At 41.6% G+C, this 21,276-nt stretch overlaps 1 protein-coding gene across 9 annotated transcripts in view; it reads right to left on the reverse strand.

Moving 5' to 3' along the window:
* The window catches only part of CHL1 (cell adhesion molecule L1 like), a 127,932-nt gene that overhangs the window by 73,753 nt on the left and 32,903 nt on the right, over positions 1-21,276 (reverse strand). The window contains exon 1 of one of the 9 annotated variants that reach the window (XM_080605756.1): positions 10,491-10,644. The exons of the other annotated variants lie outside the window; for them this stretch is intronic. The gene's annotated coding sequence lies outside the window, so the exon portion shown is untranslated. Of the gene's footprint in view, positions 1-10,490; positions 10,645-21,276 lie in introns of those variants that run through there. 9 annotated transcript variants of the gene reach the window in all.

Consider the following 21,276-nt stretch of genomic DNA (forward strand, 5'->3'; position numbering starts at 1 on the left):
TTGAAGCCCAACACAGGAGCAGCAGCCCCCAGTTCTCTCCAGAAACAGTTCCCTCCAGGAAAGCAAGTCCTTCAGGCACTGGACATGATTGAGAGGAGGATTTCAAGGGATTCGGATGCTCTGTTCACATTAATATCGTAGGTAATCTCTGCACAATCTCTAGGGGTAATTTGAAAATCCCAGTGTGGGTTTTGGGTTTTATCTTTTTGGTTTGTGTACTCTCCCCACGCACCGAGGAAGCGGATCCACTTATTAAAGCATTTATTAAACTTGCCGAGCTGTCTTTTTCCCCATCTCTGAGCTACCCTGTGTGAATGCTAATCATTGTCATTACACAGTTCATCCTCAATGAAATGCTTACCATGATTCCCACACTGACCCCCAAAACAAAATTAAAAACAGCTCAGGAAAGAAAATAAAGAACACAAGCCTAAACCTGGAAAATATTCAATAAAGATTATTTTCCAGAGTTCCCTATCCCTTCCCCTATGGGCCACATTCCTCATTTCCAAACACTACTGACCACCTCTTCCTGTAATTGTCTTCAAAAGCGATCCTAAGAGAGCAAGCAGAGCTCTTCCCCTACTGGGTGGATGGGAAACTGAGGCACAGAGGAGATATTTTTGTGAGCAAACACAGCTTAGCAAGAGTACAAAGATTTCAGGTAGGTGGAATATCTGAAGCCATTCTGCAGACATGCAAGCTCCTGGAGCTCCCCATCACAACAAACACGCACGTGGAGGTAGATAGGCACGGATACATGTAGTTATGTATGCATGAATGTGTAAAAGAGACCGACGTTACATCAGTGAACTCCTTCAGCTCACTCCTTATCACCAGAAAGAGTTGATTTCAGGTGTCAAAAGCAGTGAGGCAAGAGCCCTATCAGGCACTGCTGCTCATCTGCACCCTCTTGCAATCAGCAGCCTCTCCGGGGCCAGATGACAACACCCACGACGAGGACAGAGAGTGGGTTTGAGCTGGAAGAGCTCTCATAAGTACCTCTCGATACACAGGTTGTAGCATGCGGAGATGCTCTCACAGAAATGACACCACTTCTTTCAACATCCCTCACAAAAGGAAAGTTTCCTAGAAAAGTAATGTGCAGGAGAGGGCTGCTGAGTTTCTACCTTGTCCAAGTTTACCTTACCTCCTCCAGACCTTTCTGTGGTTAGCCCTCTGCAGCACCAGCACAGCGCTTTGAAGCTGGTCTCATCTTACCTCAAAAGAGCCCTGAGATGCCAGGAATTCTGGTAAAACTAGAGGGAATTGGGTGTGTTTCAGTGAAAATAACAGTCAAAAAAAAAAAAAAAGCTTTCCTCACAGTAATTCTATATTGATTTGAGACGCAAACCCCCTCTACATGTAAACGAGAGCTCTGAACTTGGAAAATTACTCATGTTTTCCACACTCTTGCGTGCCATTGAAGCCACGAGTGAATTGCAGCTCCCCAGCTAGGTCTCATCTTCAAAACTCACTGATAAAAAGACCTGCATATGAGAATTTGAGAATTTTGCAGCATGTACAAAAACAGCCTTTGGGGTCCTGGAACTACTCCCCAAGCAAGTGTCTGAAAAGCAAGAGAAACACACACCTCAACCATGAAGGAAATGTTCTTTGTTCCTCTCCTTTTTTGTAATGCTGACTGAGATAAATCTGCCTCCTGTTTTAATTATCTCAACAAGGTCTTCTGAAAGGACCTGCTTCCTGATCTAGAGATGCTTCAAAATCTAATGTAGAAGATTAAGTAAATGATAGAAGTAATTAAAGTATTCCATTAATTTAATTACCATTTAAATCTAATTTCTCATATTATACATCTAAATCTTGATATCTTATTCTATTCAATGAACACTTTTAGTGTGTAAACCCATTACAAATTAAATATATGAAAAAATATTTGAAATATATGATTTATTTTTTTTTCTAGCAAATCTTTCTCTTGTGTTCATGTGTGTGCAAATCTATAATTTCAGAATAAACCAGCTCGAACAACAGTCCCTTACACCACTGCATCAGGAACGATCTGCTGAAATTTCTGTTCCTTCCTCCCCTCCTTGGCTGTCTCTCGGTTTCTGTGCCCTGCCTGGCAATGAGTCACACCTTACGTGAAGACGGACTCGACTCCAGATGCTGGAGCCCTGGAGGTCAGCGTGTTTGCAGAGAGCAAACAATACACGCTTGTAATGTGAGCCGTAGCAAAACAACATACCACTTACAGGGGCAAACTACAGTGAAAACCCAGATGATATCAAACACAAGCGCCAAGAAGCGGAAGAATTTAAACGCAAGCATAAGCCTGCGAGTCTCTGGATCCTCTCATGAGTCCAGATTTTTACCCTTGCCTTCCTTCAGAAGTCACTGAATATAGGACTAACTATCAATCTCAAATGCTGCACGAAAAATACTGCATTTAGAGCTGCCAGGAGCTACTGGGAAAGGGGACAAGGACAGCAGAATTTTTTTTTCTAAGGACCTGGAGAACTTCCTTGTTTTTGAGACTGAAAAACTTTTTTGGGACTGAAAAACTTTTGAGACTCCACTGCTTGAAACTAGGAGGTTAGAACTACCTGGAAAATTAACGTGTGCGTAAGAGTCCAGGCTATAAAATAAAGATGCTTCCTTCCCATTTGTTCATTATTCCAAAATTATCTTGAGTAGTTTGTGCCCTTCTTCCTCTGGTGACTTTGTACCTGCTACATTTTCCAAAGTGGGTTATATATCACTTAATTTGGCCATTTTCTACTGAATGTAGAAATGTGTCATTTTCCACTCAGGCCACTTCAGACCACGGAGGCTAACATCACACCCAGTTTAGTACAACCAAAAACTTTCAGCTCTTTCCTGTAGCTCCCTGGCCTCTTACTTTAGCCATTTCAGATGGGCAATAACCACCCTGACCTGCAATGCACAGATGATTTAGGACAATTCGTTTGCATCTCCAAATAAAACAAAAATATCTGCAGCTGTAGCTGTGATATGAGAAGGCCAGAGGGCTGGAATGGGAAAGACAGAAAAATGAAACAGATGATTTCCTCCTGCAATGTAACAGCCATTGCCCTTAGCAAGAAATGCAGTCAAGGAAGGAATTCAAACATCATATTTCCATACTTGAGATCTATGAATAAAATTCATGAGAAAACTGTAATCTTCCAGCTTTTCGAAGTGTTTGTTTATACAAGTTATAGGACTCAAATACTACAAGGAAAATTATCTAAAATGGAGGTGTGCTGAAGGATCAATGGAGAAGTAAAGCTGAAATAATCACCAAACATCGCTTAGTAAAACAAGCACAGGGCCTCTCCTCTTGCTCAGCTCCTACACCTGAAGGAGCACCTTCACCCTCCGATCTCACGCACCCGAACATCACCCGTGGCCACCACGACAGGGCACCCCCAGCTCTGCTGCACAAAGCAGCTCCTGAAGTAAAAAAGCAACTCCAAACGTGAATTAATAAATAAATAAATAATAAAAATCATTGCCTTTGGAATGCATTTTGTTGCAGATATTAAAGCCGTTTCCCTGAATGATTGTAAAAATGTAGATAACACCCAGGAACGCTTCCCACGTCTCTTGACTGACTGCACGCTCGCTGCCGTTGAGGTGGGTTACAGAAATCTGTTCTATCAGGAGGTAGACTCAAATTTATCACTAGGATGCCTCCAGATAGAGAAGTGATACTATGATTAATTTTAATCCATCAGAATAATGTTTAATTATTAACAACTTTCATCCCCCAGCTCACTTGAATTATTAATACTTGATTATCTATTAATTGATTGTATTATTTTTTCATCAAGTGCTGGAGTTTCTCTCTAGGACTATTTTTGTTCCAGCTCTCTCACCACACTGAAATCGTCCACGGTCCTGCTCAGGGTATTAAACACACACCTAGCAGTGAGAAATTAGCATTTGTATCTCATCTGTGTCAGAAGCTAGACTTCTGAGGAAGTCCATTTCTGTGAAAAGAAAATATCTCTCATTCCAAGGCTATTATCACTAGTGACAGCTTAATTTTATTACTTGGTATACTACTGCATACGGACAAAATCCAGGCCATCAGAGAAAAGCAATCATCTCTTACAAGGCAAATGTCTGCTGTGTTGCAGATGTATCATTGTACAAACTTAACAGTTTGCTTTTCTTGGTAGCGAAATATTTAATCACACAAAGTAAAATGTGCAATTTCTTTCAAGGGAGATTGTACATCTCATAGAGAATTCTTTTTAACCTGTATGTGAGGAACTTCATACCTGAATATGCCCAGATGCAATACAGCATAAAGCCATAACATCACAGTATGCATGTCATTAGATCTCCAGTGCAACAGACTGCATTTAGATTACTAAAATGAAACTATTATTTCACCAGGATCTTCTGATCACTGCCTTCAGCAATGCACAGGAAATGGACCAAAAAGGGCCATGAGGAATCTCGAGGTATTAAGGGCGGTACTGGGAGGGCAGCAGCTGCCTGCTCAGCATCTGGGATTACGCTGGTGGCAGGCAGAGACCAGGACCTGTGTGCAGAGCCTGTGCTGAGCACTCACTGGTAGCTTTAGCAGGACAGTACAGGTGCCTTCATGCTCTAGCAGCTGAAAACTCAGGCTCCTGATCCACAGGATGCAGCTGGTACATTAAGAAGCTTGAATTACAGGCCAGCTTACCCCATTGTATTTATTCTTAATTACTGGTCATTCATGAAAAATAAGACCAATTTTTGTCTCTTTTCCCCATCTTAAGAAGCACTTTGTTTTCCACACTGATTTTCACTTTCTTAGCTTGTCTTCATCAGCAGAACTAAGACCATTCTTACACAGACATGCAGTGGCTTACATACCCAACAATTATGGTATTTTAGTGTTAGCCAGTACGGCTTGATTGTGACTGGGTTCTGAGTAGCACTAAGACACAAAAAAGACTTACTACACGGCCATACCAATTCAGCTCCTATTTTGCAGAAATGTCACAAAAACGCATACAGCATTCCCATTCAATTCTTATGTAAAATACTTGACTCAGTCCTTTCCTTTCCTCCTCCTTCCAGTCCTTCACCTTCCCACCACACTGGTTTACGTCTGTACGCAGGTGCCCTCCCACCCAGGCTAAGCATCCCTGGGGGCAGACCAACCCACGCCCGCTTTATGCTGCCTTAGACCCACAGCATGGCTCACGGGTCCCTCGCGATTCAATCTACCACTGTCACATTACAAACATCACATTCTCCTTTTTGCCTCCTGGCCACCACAGTGCCATACACCAAAAGCCTCTGGGACACCTCCAGGACACCATGGACCACGTGTGACCATCCTTCTACAGAACACACTGAACAAGCAGTTATTGAGGGCTGCTCCAGCTTTAGAACGAGGTTTGTTGAAAACCAGTGCACGCCAGAAGTCAGATAACGTTCTGATGCAATGTGTATGCCACCCACCAGGACACACGACGACACGTTGCACAACCAGAAGCCACAAGGGAATGAAAAGGGCCAGAAGCAACACTTGGATGACCTTTGCACTCATAAATTAAAATGGGACAAGTAGGGATCAGAGAGAAGACTTTGACTGACATCATATTAAGAGCTTGCTCACGTTAAATTCATAAGAAATAATGAACATTTAACTTCAGCTCATACTAAAAAAGAAAACGTATTCATGTTTTATTTTGTCATCCTTAATGAAACAAGAAAGCAGGCTACTGAATCCTAATGATATATATGGTACACCAGCAAAATTACTGGACCTAAACAATTGCTCTCCAGAGTAAGGGCTGGCAGGAGCTGGCAGCTGAGGCTTGAGGCGAGCAATGTGCCGAGCATCGGTCTGCATTTCGGATGGTACCAGCTGCATCCACCAACCAGCGCTTCTGCACTGAAACAAATGCTTGCAAGTGCAGGATGTGATAGGAAAGCCTATGGGACAAACCCAAATTTCTTATGAGAATTTCAGTAACTAGGGTTCAGCTAACAGAAGTTTTCCTGCAGTGCACTTCCCTGCCATATTTCAGCCATTTACTATAAGACAGGACATATGTGTGCAGATCTACTTTGCATATGCTATTCCTTACCAAGAGCATTTAGTAATAAAACCCTCTGGAGAACATTTTATGGAAGATTATGGACCAATTTGGCCAAAGATGTCCCTGGAGAACATGAGTGTTTGGTGCAGGAGATGAACATGACTGCTGCTAGGGCCAAAGATAAAAGCGTCAAGGAGGACCAGGGAAAGAGTTAAAGCTTTTTACACTGGATTCCCTACAGACTAAACCAGTTACTAATCCTTAATAATTTAATTTATTTGCAATACCTTACTATGGAGTCAATATTTGTTTTAGCCAATTGCACAAAATAGTCTGAAGTGTTTCTTCTCAATCTGGTTCAATTTCATCCCTTAATGCTAAAAATAAGCTCTATTTTTTTTGCTTAGATATAGTTCACAGTGTATCAGTAGCATAACCAACATTTCATGCTTATTATTTGGGCTCAGTCTCACGATAATCAATTCTAAAAAAGCTACCACAGGGCCCTAGTTAGGGTGCTTAATCTTCCTTTTTCATATATGTGGTGCACCTCTGGTTTGCAATGGATTTGTACCAAGCTGATTTGTTTCTATTATCATGCATGCACCTTTATGGTAAATTAGAAAAGAAAAATAAATGTATCATTGTCTCTACAAATAGAGTATTTATTTCCTCTCCATCTTAATTTTTTTTTCATCTGCACTTTATGCCTGTGAGGCACAAAATACAGAGCAATTTTCAAACACTAAGTTTCTGCATTTAATCTAAATTAAGCCCCATGTCCAATTTGATAACAAATCTCTGGAATGTAAGTATTCACACTTACCAAATGCAGCATGATTGTAATTACATACCTAAAAGTCATCATGTGATAGTGTTCACTTGTGCTTCAGACCAGATTTTTCTACCATTCTATACATAGAATACATCTGATACTTCTATACGTGATTGCTTTGCTTGGCCTTAGGCTAGAAAATAAAGTCAATTCTTTCAACCTATTTCTTCTCTTTGTAACTGTTTCTACTGGGGAAATTGAAGAGCACTTTCTTTCTCATTTGAAAACCTTTGAGTTCAAGTCACAGAGCAAATAAATATGCCTTGCATTTGCTTATTTTCTGGAAATAGCATCTTGGCTTGTACTGCAATGTGGATCACCCTTAGAAGATGATGAGGGGATTGGAGCATTTGTCACGCAAGGAGAGGCTGAGAGACCTGAGCATGGTTAGCTTGGAGAAGACAGAGAGGGAATCTTATCCACGATTCTATGACTCTATGAATGTATATAAACATCTGAAGGGAGAGTGTCAAGAGGATGGGGCCAGACATTTCCACAGGAAATGTGGGGCATTGCTCCCACAAGTGCATGCATCATGGAGAAAGAATGAGGAGAGTATGATAGAACAAGGAAAGAATGAGCTTTTCCTGTAGAAGCACACATTTAATTGAATCTGTGCACAATTTATGGCGAGGGGGCTGACACCTGTGTTTTCAGTGTTTTCATCATATATGATTTTTTTTTTGCAAATGTAGAAGCCAGTGCAAGAAGTCTTAAAACTTGCTTTCTACAAGTAGACATGCAAAAAAAATCCTAATTACATCAATTTTCTTGGACCATAAGGTGAATTCTTTTAGAAAAAATAAAAATAAAAATCTAATTTAGCCACTGAATTCCTCACTTCTCTTTTAGGGATATTTGTTTTGCAAGAGGCCTGACATGGCCTTCCACAGATAAATGTCAATAAACCATTGACCTAAAGGCATGAAAATATCTCCATTAATATGAAAACCTACATATGCCAGTGTGGAGAGTTTTAAAGATAGTTTTATCCTCCTGCATCTTGTTATCCGAATGGAGAAATGTCAGCAGTGCAGCAAGCAGATAGGAAAGCTGAAAGACTCATTAAGCCACATTTATACTACGAGAACATGCAAAATGGAATGTTTTCCAGGATCATTAAAATAAGACTTAATTACAGAATTCAGGTTTATCTATGTCACCCAATGTCACAATACTTCAAGATGGATGATGAGGGAAAAAGGCAAAAAAGATCCTCAACCACCGCATTTAGTGCCACAGCAGTATCTGCATTATTCATCATCACTTGTGCAATGACAGATCCAAAATAATTAGTATTACTCACGTTAATTAAGTTATGCAATTCCCCCGCCTAAAAGAGGATTCATAAAGAAACACAAGGTAATTATATGCTGGTCTCAGGCTCTGTTGCTGATGCGCAGCCACCTTGGCCTAACAGTGCCACGGGTGCCTGCATGGGCTGGAGAGCTGCAGCACCCCAGACCTCTGGCTTTCACAAAGAAGGAAGACCAAGGCTCATTCACACATTATAGTGACAAAAAATGCAGCTGTCTAAACAAGATAGTAAACTACTTAGAAGTTCAGGTGTGTATTTGCAACTCAATCAAACCTCCTGCCTGACATTTTAAAAGATAACTTTTTTTTAATTCTTTTTTTAAATTGTCTCTCTCTCTAATTGCCAAACCTCAAAAACACACATCTACCTTAGAATATGGAAATTCACCACCATAATTGTCTCTTTCCCTTCTAAAGACAGCCAATGGAGACTTATTTCCACAGTTTAGAGCACTGACCCAGTACTGGAGATGTGGGAGTCCTGCACCGCCCCAGGGAAAGCCTTGGGGCAGCACCCCTCACTGTGTCCGGAGATTACCTGACACCACTTGGCAGTGCCACCTTCAGACCCCAGAGCCAGAAGGACAGACGTGCCATCATCCTGTCTTTTCACAAAGGCAGAGAGGAGACGAGGAAGAAATCTGACACAGACAGGGAAGGGCTCAGGACGGGTCCATGAGAGCTGCACAGTGCACTTCACATGAGACGGAAAATCACATCAAAAGCTACCAAGAAGTGTAGAGCCTACCATGTGTATATATTCTGATGGTTTTACTGTGTTTGGTTCATTTTAATCCTGTACATATTTTTTTCTGCTAATTTTCCTTCAGCTGCCGTAGACATGAAAATTGACTCACATCTTACAGGCAAGACAGATTTCTGTTTTATCTTGAGATACAAGCCCCGAAGCATTCCTGAATGCGTTTTCCCAGAGAAAGAATTTACCTGAGGCAAAATTACTCTGCTTGTATTTTGTAAAGGAAAATATTGGTTTACCACTGCAAAACACACACCTGTGGAACATAGAGACATGCTCAACTTAAAGACCTGGACTTGAGGATGGGAGACAGATGAGAATACAAGTCAACTTGTGAGAGACAAAAGTAATCAATGCCTACAGAGAGGATTGATTCTGTGGCTGTAAGTAGAATATTCCCATTTTTCCCCCAAACACAGGGGGAATAAGGTCACTATACAAACTGTCAAATAAGCCACAGCATTTCTTCTACCCAAACACACCTTTTGAGCCAAACATAGGAAGACCACTAAGGTAACATGAAAGTCAGCAGAAAGATTCACGTTAACTTTAGCTGAGTTTGGATCCCTCTTCCATAAGGAATTACAAGAGACTATAACACAGTATATCCAAACCTGAAAGCAGATAACTATTCTTTCTTACTTTCTCCCCATCAAGGTTCAAAGATGAAAAATGAATAATTGAACACAGGAAGCCAAAATATATCTGTACACCCAACCGAACAACAAAAAAACAGTAAAGGTTCCTCAAACGTGGATCAGAAGCTATGCAAAACAACCATGAAAGATGTTGCCTTGATGTGCAGCTCCCTCTGCTTATTGAAAAAGACAGAAAGAAGCTGGTTGCACTCAGGAGGAGGCAGGGAGGCAAACAGGCTGCCACTCACCGGCTGGCACGGACCGCAGCCACCGAGCACAAGCTCATTAGGCACGCTGGCACGTTCCTCCTGGCTTCACCCAGCTGTGCCAGCTGCGGCTGCTCAGGGCTGCAAGTGGTTGTATTCCCAAGTCAGATGAACGCTCAAAAGGATCTGCTTTTCAGCAGATGAAGTTAGTGTTTTCTGAAAGGTAGGTTCCTACAGAGTTCCTGAATTTAGGGTCTTCAAAACTGAAACACTCAGTCCACTACTGTCAGGGAAACAGCAGTGAGAGACTGAAAAAGCAGCTTTATTGGAGAGAGGGGAAAAAAAATCTGGGCTGAGAAATAAATTCAAAAATACAGACTGGATAGAAAAAAAAGATTCTGTTCTCATTGCCAAAATGTGCAGCAAACAATGCTATATGACACAAAACAGCAAAGAGATCAAAAGAATATGGAAAGATAGACCTTGGCACGAAGTAGTTACTACAGTTCATGCATCAACAGATCACAAATGTTTTATAAATGTGGTCTCATAAACCCCTGTGCTTCCCAAGCCCTGCCTCACGCACTGTAAGTGGCACGCTGGGACAAGACGACAGTATTCCAGGTACGCTCCTTCATGGTGACCCAGGTAGCCAACCAGCTGATTAGCACCCAAGCCCTGCTTCAGATCAGCTTTTAAATCAACTCAGAAATTTCAAACCTTATTATGGGAAGCCTCTGTGTTCCTCCTCCTCGCTGCTCAGGCTGGCGGTAGCAAGGCCGCTGTCACCTCTCTGCCACCCGCTGTGCCAGGACCTCAGCCCTGGGCTGCCGCAGCAGCACTGGCTCTGCAACACGGAGCTTCTACAAGAAATCATTGCTATTTCAGAGAATTTAACCTGAAATGCTCTGCAGATGCAATGAATGGCCATTTGAGTAGTGAGTCACCCCGTCTCAGATCCTTTTAAGGAACTTAGCTGGCATATTTTCAAGGCATATTTCTTAATACTTAGTTTTGCAATTTTCAGGGTGATGCGTCCTAGAGCTGGAAATACGTATCATGTGCCAGCAGAGCCACGTTTGTCGGGGGAAAGCATTCAGTACTTTATCTTCCTATATGTGGTACTTGCAGAGCCTGATCTTTAGGACACTTGAGTTTGTCCTCCTGCCTACTATTCAATGAACTCATAAAAGTCAATTTAAATTGAGCAAGAAATATTTTAAATTCCATCCTCCACTACAGCTGAGTGAATAATATATAATATATATACTTATATATATATATATATATATAAGTAAAATGTATTCCCAAACTCAGCTTATTTCTGTCTTTGATTGTCACAGTAATCTCAGGCTTTAACCTTTTCTGTTTTCCACAGCTACCAGCATCCTATATCTGCACATGCTTTCCAGGAGGGCTTCCAGCAGAATCAGCTTCAAAGTGCGACAGTTGGCCAAACAACCTGATGAAACTACTGTATAATTCCTGTAACATTTAATCCAAAATATTATTTTCTACTTATTATTTTCCACAGAAACGTGGTCGTTTTTCCAAAGTATTTCTCTTCAAGTGACAGCACTGCTCTGATTTGCTCCCCGACGGCACCATCGTCCCCTCCCACCGGCAGCATTCAGACTGCAGCTGTTGACTCCTGGTGGATCCAGTGCAGCACTTTCCATCAGACACAGCACCCTGAAGCGACAGGTCACTTGTTCTGGAAGTGTGAGAATGACTCTGAACAGAAAATGGAGTGAAGAGAAACTGTAGCTTGAGTTAATCCTTACACTAAGCAACCTTTTCTCACTGTTTTTAATACTTCATACAAGAAGGAAAAATAAAGTTCCAGGTCTGGACACTGCCAGCAAACTACAGGGAGTCCAAAGGCTACAGCTCTAAATGGGAACTTCAAAAAAATATGTCAAAAGCATTAACAGTTTAGAGGGAGACGAAAGGCGATGTTTGCATTCAAGCCCATTTGCTAAGGAAAGCGTTTAATAATGAGTGGCACCAAGGGCTGGTTTCAGCTATTCTCAGTTGCAAAGTAAGCAACAAACAGAAAGTTTTGCAAGGGCTTTCTTGATGCCGTTCTTCCCGTGCTTATCGCAGCCCTCTGACGATGCCAATGCCCGGGCAGCTGGGATGAAGGCCCTGCTTCCCTGCACGCGTGTTCCCCGAGGATGCATCGCCCCAGGCTCCATCCTCACTGCCAGCCCCAGTGTGCGCCCGTGAGCCCAGGAATTCACCCGCAGATAACACCTCCAGCATAAACCCATCGGAGAGAAATGAAAATCCTCTGTAATGAGCAGGTTTTGGGCAAAAAAAAAAAAACACATTTGGGGGATAGAGGTTATAATGTTGAAGTAGACTGGTTTGATGAGAACTTTTTTTTTTCTTTTTTCTCTCTTGGCCAAGGAAGAAATGCCATTTTCTAAGACAGCTTTTTGAGCAAATAAGGTTTTTATACTTTTGCAGTCTGTCCCATCTATGCAAACCCCTCAATCACTGATGAACGGGGAAGTTTCAAAAGAAAAATCTCAAACTAGCACCTCCACTGAGAAAAAGGACACTATAAATGCTGTTTGAGAGCAGCTGAATGGCAAATCCCAATATATTCACTGGCAAGCCAGCCTGTATATAATCTAGGCTGTGACTAACCCAGCATTATCTCCTGCCCGTTGGAGAAGACAGAAATTGCCTGTGCGCTGTTCCAAGATGAGCAACGGGCAATGCAAATCAGTAGGAAACCAAGTCAGGCTTTTGGGTTCAGAGCTTACAGAGTACCTTGTTTTGTTAGAAAGGCTTGATTTTCATTTATCATCAACTTTTTACGTAAATCTGAATTGTGAAAAGATAAATCAAAGCTGGTTACTAGAAAAAAAAATAAAAATAAAAAATGTAGGGACAAAACAGATCAACAGATGATCAAAAAGACCTCTTGCATAATTAATTTGAATGATTTCATGATACTGCATCCAAAGGACCTAAGAAGAGTAAGTATTTATTGTAGGCATGAAACATCCTTCAGAAGGTTTATCCCCCCCCAACAAGTAGTTTGCCCAGAACCAGTGCACAGCAACAAAGACTTCCTCAAATACGAAACCAAATCATTAAGCAGAAAGCGCTCGGTGGGAAAGCAGCTCTCGCCTGCTACAAGGGGTTTCATAGCCATCCCATCTGTAGCCTGCCATTTGTTCATTAATTTTCAAATGACAGATTATGAGCATAGACAGTGTGCCTTTGTTCTCCAGCACAGCACATTGCTGACACAACGCAGGGTCCCTTATTAGCGGCTGTCCTCTCGCCCCGCGCTCGCAGACAGAGCTCTGGTGTGCCGGCAGGAGCCGCCATGACCTCCAGCCGACGCAAGCTGCTTGCAGCCAGCCCACAACAAGTGTTTATTTCACAGCAGCTTCTCCCGAGCTCAGGGTACGTGCAAAATCCCCTGGGGCAGCATCCCTGACAGCCTTTCTTCGGCATTTGTCAAAGCTGCGACCCTCGTTGGATGCAGGAAGATGCCGAGCATCTGTCAGGTGTCTGCGTGTGCCACGCAGCACATTACAGAAACGCAGCCCTTCGGAAAAAGCATGCCTATTAAACCTAGAGGAGGGCTAACAGTATCCAAGTTCTTGGATTTAATGAGCCAGCTCACTTAGGCCTGACTCTTGGTAAACGTATATAAGGGAATAATTCCCTTGTAATGAACTCGTGTGGCAATTGGCTTTGCCCTTTCTGCGTGCTAATAATAATGAATTTCATCCAAATTATTTCAGGCACTGGGTAGCTGGAACACTCCACTTACCTCTAGCCTTGTATGCGAGGACAAAACAACAACTACACTAAAGGGAAAAAGGTTCATCAGGCCATATAGTAGTAAGTTTTATTTTTATTTTTTTCTCTTCTGCCATGCTTGGACATGATCAGGGATTTTCTGGTGGAATATAAAACACTGAGCTTGGACAGGAAGTGCTTAGGAGGCAATAAACACACACCTCACCCTCCCCAACCCCCCAAGGGTAGCAGTGAAAAAACACACAAAGTAGGGTATCTTGAGGAGGTATCTGCCCACTTGGCAATCCTGCCTCTGCGCAGCCGAGAAAGCCGGTGCAGCCAAATAAACAGATTACTGAGCAGCAGCTGTCAGCACAGCAGAACAACAATCTATCTTATAGGTACATAGGAATAACTTCTACTGCAACAATTTTTGAACTAGCATGACAGGATGGGTTTTGAGGAGCTATCTCAATAGCGCAGCAGCATTTAAAGAAAAATCCTAAGTAATCCGTCACGTTTCTGTCAAGACAGATTCAGGCCTACAAGTCATTCTGTTACACATCACCAGATTATAGAAGTGCAATCGCAACTATTTTCAAGACTGAAATCTTTAACTTGTTGCTGATTTGGTCAGCTAAGGTGTAATTTCGCGAGTCTCCTTGGCGTGCACAAGTGGCATGTAGAGCAGCAGTCGTATGGGCACGTGTCGAGCATCCTCAGTGCACGACACTGATGCCTGAGGAGCAAGCAGCAGTCCATTCACCACTGACCTCTGCAAACATTTCCCCATTGCTACCTTAAGTGGTTGTCACACGCAGGAAGCACAAGCACTCTGTGAAGCACATGGGATTTCAGAAGAGAAACCGAGGGCTGAGCCTAACACGAGCTGACGTGCTGCTGTGGCTTGAGCTGCCGAGGAGGGAACGCGCGGGCACCACCTCTGCCCGCTCCTCCTCGGGGCGATCCACGCGTGGCCTTGTTCTTTTGGGGAGAATCATCACTTCTGTTAATCAAATCAAGGCTGGAGACGGGTGTCAGAAGCAGTTTTCAGACTGTCAGAGAACAAAACCATTTCTCACTCTTTACAGGCTGAGTTCCTGCCATCTGAAGACAAAGTACTGGCAATAGCAATAACAATATGGTTCACAGACTAGAACTCTCTATGCAATTATTTTGCTTTATAAATTTCTCCACAAACCACATTTAGACAAAAATATCATGCCATTTTCCAGACTGATCATCATTTTAATCAATTTAATTTTATCAATTTACCTGAATAGTTTGAGTGGGAACATGATAGAAAAAAATGAGCACAGATTTTTTCCCTACAATAACTCTTTGGGTTTGTCCTATTGACCCCATTGGCATATTGGCACATTAGAGTTATTTGTGTCACCTGTCCCTAGGACTTTTTCTAAAATAAATGCCAGAGGTAAGTTTATTCTTTAATCCTCTTTATATCACAGGATGTAAATCTGTATATATAACAATTCCTTGCCTACTCTTTACTGTTAATTCTTACATTTTTAATCACTCTCCATTCTCTATTGCTTACTTACACTAGTCTGTCAAAGAATTAATTTAAAAAAGGAATTTAACACCCTGTCACTTTCCGAAAAATAATTTATCCTTTCATTTCATGGAGGATATTGGTATTTTTTTCTAAATATTTTCCTTTATTCCAGACTACAGAACTGTAGGCAGCCAGTTATCAGACCTGCCTCAGAAGCGGCTAACTGGAGTGTGGCTTTGCAGAAATGGTGGCTACTCCTCTTAGCAGAAATGGTGGCTACTCCTCTTAGCAGAAAGGAAAATATGAATACTAACGTCTATGGTAGCAGGGCTTAGAAACAGAACAAACTATGAAGAGCTAACAAAAAATAGGCTGTGCTTTTTCAGGAGATAATCTCATTATGCGTAATTTATCCTATCTTTTAAAAACAATTTATTATATTTACTATTTATTTATTATTCCAGTGTCTACTATTATACACTTCTACTATGATGGACAGAATCCTCAGAGAACTGCATTGTGCCACGCACTATGTCTATACCTAACTGTACAACTAATGCATTAACTTATTGTGTCCGTATTTATGCTGTAGCAAAGCTTCAATATTATACACATCCCCCACACATACCCCTCACAAAACAAAGCATGATTTTTAAGAACTTCCTTTGGAACAATTTTGGCTTTTAAATGTTGGCCCAAACCAAGCTTTTATCATCTCCTCAGAGCAGAGGGCTGGGAAGGACTTGCAGAAGCCTCCTGGCAGATCCCACCATGGCTCTGCTGCTCCGGGAAGTGCCAAGTGAGGGCTGCTCCTGCCCTGCCTCAGCACCCTCGGGCTGGGCTGGCTGGCTTGTCATCAGCAAGTCTCTTTCCAATGTCCATCCACACTTATCCTTAGCAGTTTTTGGACTTCCTTCCTATCCATAATAGAATTCGGCCCTTATATTTGCCTTTTCCACACCTAAGGACTTGGTCCTCCACAACCACATTTCCCTCTGTATATATTTTGTGAAGAACTAATCAGGTCAACCCAATTTTTTTCCCCCTCTTTTTTTTTTTTTTTTTTAATAAATGGATAACTACCCTATCATAAAGGAGTTAGATATATTTTGATTAGCCAAAAATATTCTACCACAGTAAGGCAGATCTAACTTTATTACTTTATTTTTTAACGAACAATAAACACGCTCATAGAAGAGCTTTCCACTGCTCACTTCCAAATTGAGAGAAAACACCAGTGCATCTCCACAGGGGCTGTGCTTGACCCAGTTATTCGTGAATGACTTTGGTAACACAAAGATACCAAGTGTGGAGAAGCTGTAAGCACTCAGGAGGACAGCACCAGCATGCCAAATGATCTCGACATGGAGGAAAAGCATCCAACATCATGAACACAATTAGGTATAAAGGTACACAAAGTCCAGCTTCTTTTGGAAATAATCAAATGCAAACTTTAAGATGTGCTTTGTAAGAAAGAGAACATAGAGGTTAGGAAGGATAAAACCTAAACATGAATCAGCAATGCAAGTCTGCTTCCAGAGAGACAAGTGGTATTTTGGGAAATATTAACAGATGTTAACCACAGGACATGGAAGGTAATTATTCATATGAGATTTAGAAAACATGACCTAGGAAGGAGGGTATTTACTTGGTCTATAAAAAATAAGGTCCAAAAAGTAGATATAACAGCTATCTCCCAATATACAACAGGCTATAATTAAGAAAACCACAATTATTTATACTTTATGAACAGAAGTGACTGGCTTAATTCGCAGTAAGAAAAATTAAGGACAGATAGAATTAAAATTTTCTGAACTATATAGACAGTTAATCGTTTGAATACGTTTTCTCCAAGGAGGCTCTTGGGACCCCATCACTGGAAGCCTCTTAAAAGGACTCCAGATGAACACCGCTCCTGGAAGCTGGCTCTGCAGTGCGATGAAGAAAGTTCATCTCGAGGACCCCTCGAGATCCTGGGTCAGATTTGCATCCTAACACTTGTCAACACCACCCAAGAAATAATATCTGCATTATCTCCTCTGGAGCAAAATAACGGTGAAAGTATCATTTCATTTGCCACCACAACTGAGTACTGCTGCTCAGGACATCACCAGCCTCATGTTGTCTTTAAGATTCATATTACATACTTGCAAGTAAGGACAAATATGTACATTTAGCCATCATACTTCAGAGTTTGCAATGACTCCATCCACAAAGGCGCCTTTTATCCCAGTGCTGCCAGTTTCATGTTTTCTCAAGAATCACATTCAAATAAAACTACAGTAGGAGAAGCCACCTCATTACATTTCTGCTTTGTGTCCCTGTATACACTGGTTTCTTAACACGGTCTGTCTTTAGGAAAAGGGTGGTATGTAACATACTTCCTTCTTTGCAATAGTTTGTGTTGCATATTCTTATTCATTTTTCTTAATTTACTCTGCATTTGGTTGTCCCATATGGTACTTTGCAAGAAAGCTTATTTCAACATCAAAACTGAATTTTATATTTCAGTTTACTGAACTAATACATGAACTTTGCTGATGCTGAATTTATTCTACCTTTGTATTTTTACGTAATTTTATTAACTCTACTTTATATAAAGCTGAATCACTGTCTCTTACCAATCTGTTTTCTCTATGTCTACATGTATATAGTAATATAGTAGATATATTTGAAATAATAGGAATAACAAAAGTAGCATTATGCACAATTAGAGCTAGTAGCACACAAAATCAGACATTGTTAATAATAAATGGCAATATTATATAAAAGAAATACCATCTGAAAGCTGATTTTACACGGCATATTAAAGATTTGATGGCTCAGGAGATTGGTAATAGAATAAAAAGCCTTTCATCTCAAGGTCATCAATTCAAATACAAGTCAGACTGATAGCAACTGAAAGCCACTTGATGAGAGTGCTAATGAACCTAGTTTCATTTCTAAAAAATGTAAGAATAGCCATAGCATTTAGCCTTTTCTCCTGCCTCTGACAGCAGTCAATACAGAAATAGCATGGAGGCACAGAACTGATTTGGCAGGTAGAGCCGTATTCCCCTTGTTATATGCTGCCAGCCCCAGGCCATCACTATTTTAGCAGATTCCTAGCAGGTACCTGTTTGCTCTGTTCCAAAATTCAACATTTTCAGTGCTGCCAACTGTGTCTTTTATTGCTTGGAGGGCTGAAAAACCAAACTGGGCTTTCATCTCCCTGCATGACCACGTGATACACAGGCAGCAGTCTGGTCATTTGCTGGTGCCATAACAATTTGGTACACTAATGCATTACCTTTATTTGATACCTTACCCTATTTTTTCCAGTATGTATCGAATAAACCAGTGCTCCAAAGCAAGGCAATACATTAGGAAAGAGAGGAATCCCAGCGCCAAATAGAGTAACCGTTCAGCTCCCCTCACGTCAGCCAGCAAATAAAGAAAACCACATATTGTGAGAATTCACAAGCAAACTCAAAATCTTCTGGTATAAAAGCCTTGCTAGCATTTCCTTTGATCCAGTACAATCCCTCAATGCCTATGCAATTTACTACTGGCTGTAGCATTAACATGATGCAAAGCACTGATAAGAAAACAACTGATGTCCTTATGACTGCCTTTTCGCGCTAAGTGACATTTTTGCTTTTTAAAATCATCTCAGGATGAATTTTGCTTTTATATCTTCCATGGACAAAGTTTGCACATGCAAACTCAGTGCCCAGAACATCTACAAATACTTGCATGTAGGTGTACACAGGGACATCCAGAAGCATCATTCAGTGAGATATACAGTAAAAAGACAACTTTTGCCCATAATCTGTACTTGGAACCCATTGATTCCTTTCTGAACTGAGGCATCCAGACAACTCCCCCAGGTACCTTCCAGCCCAAATTATTCTACAAATTACCAACCTCACAACTCACGTAACCTCCATCTTCAGTAGTCCCCAGGCTTAGGAGGGCTGTTTGGCTTCTCAAAAGTGACTAATGGATTAATTTTAAAGGTGACTAGGTGCCTAAAGATGCCATTTACAACCAGCATGGGCTTACAACATCTGGGTAATCAATTCCCTTAATGCAATTTTTCCCCAGCGCAGCACAGGTGCCTAGCAGCCATTACAAAGCCAGTCCTGGTGCAAGGCAGGCAGTGGAAATCCCCAAGCTCTCCTCGTATGGGAAGGCTGTGCTTCCACTCAAACCTTCCCATGGAGCACAGGAACAGCTCCATCACACTGCAAAGCATCACTTTTGGGATAGCTCATCTGCAGGTCTGGGAGAGAGAATTTGCTCATGACACACACAAAAGTGAGCTTTACCCAAAAGCTCCAATGTCAGGGAAGCTCTCCATGGGACGGAGGCAGCATGTATTCCTGGACCCCTGTCACACGAGCCGAGTGTGTCCCCACCAGTGTTGTACTGCCCATGGTGCTGGACAAGTAACCTGAGTTCTCCCTTGTAAGCAGCCAGGTTTGGACCTACTCCAATTACTTCAGGATAAAGCTGGGGATTCCCTTGTTCTGGCTCAGAGGTACCTCCCATCTTGCCACCTCAAATGGCTCCACTTATCCCATGACTGTCTAGAAGACTGCCAAGAGTACAGAGATCTGGATTGAAGTGGACTTGGGAGTGTGGAGAGCTCTTGAATGCATCAGTTAAGGTCATTAACTCCTGTGACACACCTCGCCGATGTCAATTTTCAGAGATAAGCGTGTGACAATCTGACTGGAGGAATTCTCCTGTAATATATTATTAATCCATTTATTATTACAGTTATTATAATCTTTTTGTGGAGCACTGTAGCTCAATTTATTCTATGGCAGCTAATGTTTTTAATGAGCCCTTTCTTCTCCTCAGGATGGGAGCTTCCCTCACCAGACATTTGGCTTTTGAGCAAGTAGAAAATGACACAAAGGTGTATCCTATTTATAAATGCAGCTTCACATGTCAAGCCCTGAATTCTAAATGCAAAGGAGTACTAACTTTCAAGTCAACAAGTAACTTTTACAAGGTAAGACTTACAAACTCTAAATATAGGAAGGCTTACAATTAAATTTATCACACAGTTAAATGCAATGAAATCTTAATGACAACTCCCCTAGCTGAGAAAGAGATGTGTTGAAATGAAAAGGTCCTGTGTACATGCACTTATTTTGCGGGGCAGCTGGGGGGCATACATTAACTTAACTCCGAACCCTGTCTGAATGGGTTTGGGTTCAGATTCTGGTCAGGCCAGGCGAGGGGGGTCACGGTGCTGAGCTGGGGAGGAAAGGGCACCGCAGGCAGGGAAGGGGGTGTGTGGAGAGCTGTCAGCCCCAGGAAGGGGAAGAGCACATTTCCCAAACATCCACAGCTCTGACGCATGGAGAGCCGAGAGCACAGCTGGTTATAAAGGCTGCATTACTGCGTGACCTTTTCTGCTAAGAGAGAAGGGCAGATATAAAAATCTGCTCGAGTTTGCACTCAGAATGTTACGCCTACACTTCCAGTATTTCTCCTTTGAAATGGCAAAGCCCAGCCCATGCGGCAGCCTCAGGGAGGAGACCGGAGGAGAGTTTTGCTTGTTTGCTTGGTTTTGTTGATGGTTGGTGGGTGGGTTTATTTATTTATTTTTTTGGTGGTGGGGTTTGTTTATTTTAGTAAAATGCATGTGTTTTAGGGAGTAAGAAGAAACAATAACATTGTGTATCCACAACAGTGGAAACAAAACCAAACCAAACAAAAAATGAGTAAACCTTTATTCTCTTTGCTCATGCAAACCTACAAAATAGGGGCAGTCTTCACAGGGTGACCCTTCCAGATGGCTGGTCACGAAAGAAAGAAAGTTTCTAAGCTAACTTGTAGACTGACAAAGAAAGTGAGCTGTTCAGAGCTGCTCCTAAAGGGGCAGGAATCAAAACATAATCAGATTTTATAGAGATCTAGATGTACACAGCATCTGAAACCTACTGCTTGATTAGTTGAGGTTCATCAGAAACCAGAAAATTATTCTCTACTTGAAACCATCACTGGATGTAAAGAAAAACATATTTATCAGCTGTATAATAAAGGAAAAAAAAATTACTAAAAAGAAGTCAAAGCAACATTTAGACAGACTAAATTTTACCACCAACTTTGTCATTTTACAGACCGCAAAAGTGTGCAAAATCAAATCCAGCAGCAGATACGTAAGAAGGATGTTCTCAGCCCTGCCCTCCATGATAGTAAGAGACAGGGATCAGAATACAGGGA

This window comes from Anser brachyrhynchus (assembly GCF_964034855.1).
Source record: "Anser brachyrhynchus genome assembly, chromosome: 10".
Lineage (NCBI taxonomy): Eukaryota > Metazoa > Chordata > Aves > Anseriformes > Anatidae > Anser > Anser brachyrhynchus.